This window comes from Orbicella franksi, chromosome 2 (genome assembly GCF_964199315.1).
Source record: "Orbicella franksi chromosome 2, jaOrbFran1.1, whole genome shotgun sequence".
In the NCBI taxonomy this organism is placed as follows: Eukaryota; Metazoa; Cnidaria; class Anthozoa; order Scleractinia; family Merulinidae; genus Orbicella; species Orbicella franksi.
In genome coordinates this window covers 4,323,914-4,332,299 of record NC_138146.1, presented here as the reverse complement: position 1 = coordinate 4,332,299, position 8,386 = coordinate 4,323,914, and the positions used below count along the sequence as shown (strand labels likewise).

Genomic DNA, 8,386 nt, shown 5'->3' with positions numbered 1-8,386 from the left:
GACATTTTGGAAAAACAAGACAATCAAATCTGAAATTAGTCCGTGAATGAAAACCAGCAAAAAGATGAGCGTCTAAACGCGAAGGCTACCAATAAAAATTTGCTTTCCAAGGAAACTCCAAGACTTACGAAGCTCACGATACGAAAACTCGGTGGATCATATGATAGAAACGTACGTGACTATTGAACAAGTGGTATTGCGCTACACTAACGACTGTTGAGAATACACGAAATTATTCAAATTCAGGAAATGTTGCCGTATTTCAACTGCTAACACAGAAAACAAAGAAAATAAAGTCTCGTTTGGTACCCTGCTGCCTTGCTGTTTGTCTAAACGAGCCAACAAAATATCAAATGGCACTTAACAATCTTTATTTGCTTAATTAACAGTTGAATCTCCTGTTGCAATGCCGTGTATTTACATTCCCGCACAAAGCCTTATTAACATGTATTCTCAACGGCCGATAGTGTAACGCAACACCACTGATGCTCAAGAGTCACGTACGCGTCAGTCACACAATCCTCCAAGCTCTCGCATCATGAACAAAGTGGACTAAAATTTGTTAAAGCAAAGCTGACGTCGCTAAATTTTTTGGGGGCCAGTTCATTCTTATAGATCGCCTTCGTGTTCTGTTTAATTGTAACGAAAACATCGCCGTTCCTTACGTTTACCCCACGAAGAAAATCCTATCCTACACGTCCTACTATTCGGTTTCCAAAAAAAATTCGCAATTTCTCATTCTGCCTTACTTTCGTCCCTTGCATACTATATCTGGTCCTAAGTGTCCTGTCTTCCTAATATGGCCTCCAGTATCTTGTCTTATCTCTGTGTTTACATGTATCTTCCCTCAATCGTCCAGTCACTGAGAAACTCTGAAAGAAAGAAAACAACAATTTTTTATATATATATCACTCTGAAGCTTTGTATTGTAATAATTTTGCACTTTCGTTGCAACTACATGAAGCTTTCTTCATCCTATTCTATGTACATTGGATACCGTGTTCCGTCCTTATTGTCATCACCTGTTGGCTTGACAATGTACTGATTTGGTAAGGAGAAATTGGATTTTGATCTCTTAGCTAAGATAATGGATCAGCAAATCTCTTCATCTGGTCAAAATTATTTGCAGTAACTATTAAATTAATAATGGCTATGATATATTTGCTGATTACTTTAAACAGAGAGGAATTAATATTTAAATTTGAAAACTGATAATAGACCAGGTTTTGAAGCCGACAATTAAAATGCCAGTAATAAAATTGATGACAATATTGTACCTGTGACAATACTTGATGCAAAAACCTGTTGTTGTTGTTTTTGTTTCTCTATGTGAACACATTGTAAACAGTAGCCCAGGTGCAAGTCAACTGGCCTTAGCAATGGTTACATATAAAAACACTGACCCTTTAGTGTCTGCAATACATGTACATTTATATTTGTTCTTTGGTTTTGATAGAGACAAATATAGACTTGCGTCAACAACCCTTAAGAAATTACTTTTGCTCAGCTAAACTGGTAAACCGAACAATCTCTTGACAATATGCACATTTCAAAGAAATCTGAGACATCTGTATCTTTACTATAAAGCTGTATAAAGATAAGTTCTAAATCTTCAAGGATGTTCGAACAAATTTCAGCTGTTATTTAAAAAAGAAAATTTGTAATTTTATTATCTGGTTCTAATTTTCTGATAGAATTGCAGAGTCCGGCAGCTATTTGCTGGCTAGTAAATCTCTTTCACCATACGAAAAAACTTTCAGAGAAAACTGAAAAAGCTTATTAATATTTTTCTCATTTGGGACCAATAAAATTCCTGCCTTTTTTCCCTTTCCAAAGGGCTTTTTTTTTAATCACAATACTAAGGTTCCAAATATTTTACGACAGCTTGGCCTCTGCTTTTTTGCTGATATGAGCCATTGGTTGTCAGAAAACATGTTTAGACTAGTAAATAATTTTCTCAGCTACAATTTTGAGGTCATCTGTTGCCTGTAGTAAGGATGCTCACAATAAAACATGATTGGTTGGTAACACCTGGAGTCAAATGATAATTAACAATTAGACCCGTAGTCCGCAAGGGCTATGGGTCAATAGCCCATGAGGCGAAGCCGAATGGGCTATTGAACTGTGGCCCTTGAGGGCGAAGGATCTAATTGTTTTAGTATCACCCAACTAGTCGGACAGAAAAGACAATAATAAAGTTAGCAAATGCAAGTTGAAGAAATATTTATTTGGGAAAAGCATCACCCTCGATTGCGCCAATTTCGCTACTCGAGGACTATTACTAATAGACCTCTAGTAGCGTAGCCAATTAAAATGCAGGATTTGCATTAGTCCACTAGTTGGGTGATACTAATTGTCGATATGGATGCAGGCATCTCATTAATTAAGGAAGTAGAGGGCTTGTTTGATGAAGTAGACGGTCAACACTGATTCAAGTGCCATAGGGACAAGCCTCCAGGGAGGTCTGGGGTCAGCTCCCCCAGAAAATTTTCAAATTGAGAGATTCTGAATTGCTATTTTATGCATTCTCTTAGAGATATTTCTCCATACAAAAAAATAACAACAATATTGGAAAAGGTCAAAACACCAAGAATAGGTACTACGAAGACTTTTTTCAATTTTTATCCTACAGCACTAGCGTTACTGAAAACATACACCACACCCTAACCCCATGCCCCCTCTTTAGCTACAGCCTTGACTATCTTGAGACAACAACAGTCAAGTTCCAGCCACAATCCAAAATCTTTTGTTTTCCCTAAAATACTCCTTTCAACTTGCACACGTATGCTATCGAAGTAGCCAGATTTTTTGAGAACCCTGAGAATGCTGACATTAAAACATGATTTCTCAATTGCAATTACTTGAGGACATCTTTAGGTTCTAAGAAAACATGTTGAGACAAAATATGATTTGAATACAAGTTAACACTTTGAGTAGTTGCTAGTAAGTTGACCAGGATGCTGATATCAAAACAAGATCTGCCAAATTTAAGGTGGCTCTGAACCCTATCTGCAGTCAAGGCTGTGCTCTAGTGGCACCTGGTAGCCTCAGGTGACCAACATTTGGTCTTGGGCGACTAAACAAAAAATACTGGTCACCCCGCTGGGCACTCAGCTTTCTCGTGTGCAAATAAGCCCTGTGGTAAAGCAGGCGACTGATTGTAACATTCTATTTTTTGGTTGATTAAGAGGGTTACTTGCAGAAAAATATCATTTTACACAGCACGCTTTTTATTTTTCAAGCTCTAAGTTTTTGTCAAGTTTGTTCTACATGCATTACCATGAAACATGATCTTCTATTCTTCCCCCCATGCTTGACTTCGTGCATGACAAATGCACGGATAATGCAAAAATCTGCACTGAGAATCTAGATTTTGCCTGGAGATTATTTTTTTTCTGATAGCTATGTTTTAGTGTTTCAATACTTTTTGATAGTGCAGCGTATAATTATTTATATAAAACAAAATTCTTCATTTATGCAAATTTTTGTTATTCAGCTAATTCTGCAAATAAACATGTCTTAAGTAGACAAAATTTTAATAGTGACGATTTGTTGACAATATTTGGTGCCATAAGCACTAATAACTTGAAATAACTACATGACTTATTTTGGTGATCTTAAATCAAACTTTTTAGTGGTTCTAAATTTTGCCGCTAGTTTATAAATTAATACGTTTTTTCATGATATCACAAGTTTGCTAAAATAAACTGTGGCTACTAAAAATAGTAATTCACTCTGCCGCGTGTCTGAAAGTTTGGTTAAAGAACAAGAAAAACATTTAACACATAGCTTGTTGGGTAATTCTGTGGCTTTCTGCAGGTTTAAAAAAGAAAGTCGAAACGATTCCTTTTCAAAATCCCATGGCTTAGTAAAGACTATCACTTAAAGGATTGCTGTATCGGCCAAACTGTCATATCAAAGCTGTAATTAAGTGTGTTTTTAGGAGTTCATGCCTTTACCATGGTAACCTATTGCGTCACGAAAATAATAACAACGTGTTCACCAATGATTGGGCAGTTTTTTGATGCCATGATTGTAGCATCAAGTCATTAAGAGTGTTATAACGACCCATTAAAATCTCAGAGTTGGAAACTATTTTGAGCCATCTTAAAAGGGTCAGGGTTTAAGACTCTTTGCTTGCACACGCCTATCCGAAATTTACAGGAGTACCCTACCCCCTCACCAAGTAGCCCTTTGGGTATTGTATTAGTCTACCTCACCCATGTGGAAATAACCTTTGCCTTTGTTGTTCTATAATTAAGGTCTTATATAAGCGTGGGTTTCAGATAACGTTGTGTCAACCGTATGTAAGCTAGCTTTAAAATATGATCTATATATGACCGGGTAACAACCGTTGACTTGGCCGACAAGCCTCTTACGATTTGGACATTCGAAGAAGAACTAATAAATACTAAGCTTACTATATTTACAAAAAAAGACAAGAAACTACAGGAACTGAGAGTATGAAAACGCTGAGCTCACGGTACATAATTTCAAAGACAACCTACCTCATATTAATGCATATATATGAACCTAGATGAACCCGGGTGTATGAACAACATGGCGGCTTCTCGCTCCATTCCCTTTCTGTGACCTAAATTATTAGAATTGAGAAAAAGTGACCTGATTACAATATGACTTCCACATGTCAAAACAGTTTTCGTAAGATAATAAAGCTGATTTACTTACCAAGAAGTTACTAGTAAAAATTGTAGTCAAATACCCTTCCCTTTCCAAAATACACTCGAAGGTCGAAACCACTGCACGTGTGGAACAGCGAAAAAACACCATGTTGATAAGCATTGTGGGATAGTGCTTCTTTAGCCTCCCCTCCCTAGCAGAAGCCCCACTGCGCACTGAAATAGTCACCCATGTATGAAGGTCTGAATGGGGTTTAGCGTTTAGTGTTATTCGACCATAATTTTTAGTGTTTGCTGTGAAATTGGCCAATTTCTTAATGTTTGCTGTTTCTGGAGAAAATACTGTTGAGTGTTTGGAGGGTTTTTCTTGGAAACCCCATAGAGTCCCATAGTCTTTTAGCATTGTAAATTCTTATCTGCTCTACGAAAATCGGTAATAAAATTACTCACGACCTTTGAGCCCGTGCTCAAAGCCTCTCAAAGGTTCTGTAGTCTCTTTTTTCGACCCAATGTGCAACAGTATTCTGTCTATTCTGGGAAGCCCGGGTAGCACTAGGGAGCCACTCCGTGCCAGGAGCCCACGATCTTTTGGTCAGCGTCAAAACATCATGGCGGCAATGGCGGCATCGGCATCGAGTGGATTCTGCTCCGATGTTGTCAATGTTCTAGCGAGCTTCTATAGAAACGGAGAGGATTCTTCTTGGAAAATTTCGGTAGTCTTCGGACATCTTTGGTAGTCTCTGTATTTCTTCGGTAGTCTTCGGAAATCTTCGGCTGTTTTGGGGAATCTTCGGAAATCTTCCGAAAAGATCGGGAATCGTCGGCCGAAAACTTCTTGACATATTGAATAAAATAACACTGCCCTTTTTGGAGCCGTTTTTGTTTCCTTCTGGATAAAATTTACTGTTACAGAGAATTTTTTACTGTTAGTGTTAAAATGCATAAAATTTAACTGTTCCGTGTTACAGAGCCAAAAATTTAAGAGTTTAGTGTTATCGAGGTAGCCCCATTCAGACCCTCATCTATATCTGTGTGAGATTTCCTTGCGGTGTTTTTGATGGAGAAATTCTCGTATTCTGTAACAGTAATTTAATTGTTTATAAATGAGGAAACTGTGCATGACACCAACTTGCGTTCCTTCGCGTTCCCCATTAGTTCTGCCTTCCCTTTCCCTCCTCGGTGAATTCAACCAGCCAGTTCCCTCTCGGTCCTTCCAGCCGCGGTCAGACCCTTCCAGCCGCAGCCTGTAGCGTCTTATTATCCAACAAATATTTTCGCTCCCATGCGATTAGTCCAAACGCGTAACGTGAGTGAATATGCCTTAGCTAAAACTGGGGAATATCCGGGCGATATTCCCCAATTTTGGCATATCCCGCACAAGTTGTGAAAAATATATGAAGGATAATAAACTGGATAGCCTCCATTTGACTTTAAAAATATACTCGGATATATGTCCTTCTAGTCCGGCGGCATAGCACTTGAGTTGTGCGATTTTTGATACAAGTACCAAACTTTGTAGGATAGTGTGCATTCCCATACTGATCAATTCCTGATATACAGTGCCAAGCTCAATTTAGAGTGTTCACTCACTAGACCCCTCGAGAAGTTTTTGTTCTTGTTCTTTTTCGAGAATTAACTCTCGTTTTCACCTTACGTTTTTACGTTATTAATTCACGTATCATTAGAATTGTTATTTTTTCTCCCTTTTTATCCCAGTAGAGGTAATTTTGCTGTTAAAAATATTAAATGAATGAAGGCCTTAATTTGCATAAATCTGCATTTTCTGTTGCTGCCCTTTCTCTACATTTCTGCAACACTTTCTCTTGGTTCTGATCGTAGGAGCGGCGTTGTTTCTATGCAATTCGACGAAACCACGTGCAAAAGAAACCGTTGTTAGAAAGACAAAAATGGCGAGCTTCAACATATGAAGGAAGAAATGGGTTAATTTGGGAATATTTGGACCAGAGAATGAAGTTGCTCAGACATTTGAAAGTCATTGTGCCACTTGGTATAAATCTTCGACAGAACCAAACAGAGGTAACTAGATCACATGTTTAAAAGGAAACTGTCTGGGGTCAAAGAAGCAGCAAACTTACAGAAAGTATTTTCCACACAGCAAAATGTTCCAGTATCTTCCTTTTGGAAAGAACCGACCACCGAGGTTGTCGGCTCCGATCCTGCGTCCGATCTGTTGGTTACGAGTTATGCCATTTAAATCTAATATCTAAGCTAAGTACAATTTTGTTGCCTCAACACTCGTCCATAAAATGGGCGAGGGTGATGGAGAGGCGCTTATTTCAAAATTTGGCCGATGAGAGGGATGCTTATTCGATGGGGCGCTTATTCGAGGAGGGTGTGGGGCGCTAATTCGAGGATTTACGGTACCTGAAAAGCCCATATAAGAGAGTAGCCGCCCCCGGGGGGTCCGATACCTGTAGCAGACCGAAAATACACTAAAACACGACCGTACTATTTACAAGAACCACAACATGAACTCTCTTTATTCCGAATGTCCCACACGTGAACCTTGCACATGTTTCGTTGATTAATATTAATTTCATTTATTGGCATTTAATTATTTGAATAGTCGCGTGATTGACAGTCGATGGCGTAATCGCTAAGTTAGTTGATCTTTGAGTTAGAATGACACGTTTTCAAAACCACGAAATCAGAGACAAAGGTCATAAAGCGTTTTGTACCTTACGTTGAACATCGCTAACCTGTAGTGTTTTACTGCTCGATCTGCTGACCCGTTTCGTTGACCTGTTACTAAAATACGTCTGACTAGTTATCGACACAGAACATTATGGCTCCTGCACAGAAGTAACTAATTTGTTTTTGTTGAATCGCTCGCTATTAGGTTTCTTAAGAATTATGTATCTTCCGTATAGATCGAATAAAACATTGTACGATTCCGTATCCAGTCATTCATCCTAAAACCATTTTCCTCTGGACCACCATATATGGACGGTATGACTTAATCTGATCTGATCTGATCTGAAGCCTTTAATTATTCCTTCTCGGAACATAGGCTACTGACAAAGTCCCTCAAGTTCCCTCTGTCCCTGGACAGGCGTTCCAGCTGGTGCCAGGAAAGACCTCTCGACTGGATAGTGTGGTCTGTGTTTCTCCTCCAGTTGTTGCGCGGTCTCCCTCTCCGTCTACTTCCCTGTGGGTTCCAATGAAGAGCTTGTTGGACAATGCGGCAGTAATTTGGTGTGGCCAATCCATGTCCATTTTCTGCTTGTCATCTCCTGTCTCACAGGTTCTTGCCCTGTGGTTTCCCACAGGTTAGCGTTGATGATAGTGGCAGGCTAGTAGATGCCAAGGATTCTACGGAGGCATCTATTAACAAAGGTCTGTAGTTTTGACTCGGTCTTCTCAGTCATTCTCCATGTTTCTGACCCATAAAGCAATACAGACTTAACATTAGAATTGAAATGTCTATTTTTGGTGGTTGTTGTTATTTCCTGGATCTCCAGACGCTTTCTAAGGTTTTAAATGTACTGCGTGCTTTCCCTATCCTTGCCAATTCGTCTTCATCTGTTCCTCCCGTGACATTAATAACGCTACCTAAGTATGTGAAGGATGTTACATCTTCTATGCCGAGATTATTGATCATGATCTGCTCACTCGCATTGCTATTAATCCTGATGGTCTTTGTCTAATCCGTATTGATCTTAAGCCCTAGTTTAGATGAGAAAGCTTCAAGCTTAGTGGTTTTCGCCTGCATCTGAGTATGAGTA

At 39.0% G+C, this 8,386-nt stretch overlaps 1 long non-coding RNA gene across 1 annotated transcript; it reads right to left on the bottom strand.

The window, feature by feature from the left end:
• Nucleotides 1-575: 575 nt before the first annotated feature.
• LOC145477832 (uncharacterized) lies at nucleotides 576-4,820 on the bottom strand. The gene is made up of 3 exons (XR_014048152.1): nucleotides 4,690-4,820; nucleotides 4,509-4,594; nucleotides 576-872 (listed from the first exon to the last, which is right to left on the bottom strand). It is a non-coding gene; the product is annotated as an uncharacterized LOC145477832 (long non-coding RNA).
• Between the last annotated feature and the right edge of the window lie 3,566 nt (nucleotides 4,821-8,386).